Source organism: Galeopterus variegatus, unplaced genomic scaffold (genome assembly GCF_000696425.1).
Source record: "Galeopterus variegatus unplaced genomic scaffold, G_variegatus-3.0.2 Scaffold3408, whole genome shotgun sequence".
NCBI lineage: Eukaryota > Metazoa > Chordata > Mammalia > Dermoptera > Cynocephalidae > Galeopterus > Galeopterus variegatus.
The window spans coordinates 204548-205989 of NW_007729519.1; positions in this window are offsets into that span (position 1 = coordinate 204548).

Here is a 1442-nt window from a genome sequence, read left to right on the forward strand (position 1 = left end):
AGATGGTGATAGAGAGTGATGTCAATGCCTAAAGTTTTGGTCAACCTCTAAAGCTGGGAATTGTTAAATTAAATTTGGCCTAAAGTGCTGAGGGGTTAGCTCAGTTGGTTAGAGCGCAGCCTTATAACACCACGGTCACGATTTTGGATCCCTGTGCCAGGTACCAGACAGCCACCAAAAAAAAAAAGAAGAAAAGAAAAATTTGGCCTAAAGGTTTCTACGAACATAGTGAACTATAACCTAACTTGATGCGTAAACAGACTGTAACCTACTCTTGTAACAAGTAGCCAAGTCTCAGCCAGTCACAGGCAGCCAACTGTTCAAATGAGGCAAACTCCTAGCTATAACCAGTCCAGCTGTTTCTGTACCTTACTTTCCTTTGTCTGTCTATAAATTTACCGGAACACTCAGCAGCCCCCAAGTCTCTCTGAACCTGTTTTGTTTCTTGGGGCTGCCTGATTCATGAATCGTTCTTTGCTCAATTAAACTCTGTTCAATTTAATTTGTCGAAGGTTTTTCTTTTAACACAAGAATAAAATTAACAATTATCTTTGGTTTAGAAAGAAAGAGAAGGGGCTGACCAATTAGCTGAGTCAGTTAGAGCCTGGTGCTCTGGATCCCGTACAGGCTGGCTACCAAAACAAAACAAAACAAAACAGAGAGAGAGAAAGACAAATATTGCATTTGCATACTAGTTGCCACAAAATTTAACTGAAACCTATATATTTTCCCTGTCTCATCAACAGGAAAATGTTTTTCTGTCTGTTTACCAAAAATGGCAAAAAACAAATTTCCTGTAACATGGAAAGGTTTATTTTAATAGCTCCAATGAGAATAATTTTTTTATTATAGATAATCACATTTGCTATAATGTTTGCTGTAGAAAACTAAATTTGTTTACTTTAAATTGTACATACTATGTTTGGCACAGGAGGTTGATTTTGCCCAAATAACTGTATCATAATTAATCACTACCACTTGACTGATAATGCAATACACTAAACTTTTTCTTATTAATGTAGATTTATAATTGATACATAATGAATACATAATATGAAGATTCTTCAAAAAGTTCATGCAAAGATTTATGTTATCTTTTAATTATATTTTTCCATGTTCTTTTTGATGTACTCTCTAATGTAAGGGTATTCCTCTTTATAAGTAAGTTGTTTTCCTAGAAAAATAAATGACTTAACAGATTACCTTTAAAGTCCACACAGTGTCTCACATTTCCAGAACACAATTGTATCAACCATAAATTATTTCTTCCTTTTCTGTTGATATTCATTTAGATTATTTCTAATTTTTCAAAATTACAATGTTTCTGGTACCATTCTGGCACATATCATCTTGGACGCATGTGAAAGTTTCCATAGGGTACATACCCAGAAATGGAATTGCTGGGTCACAACAATGAAAAGATCTTCATCTTTACTAGATAT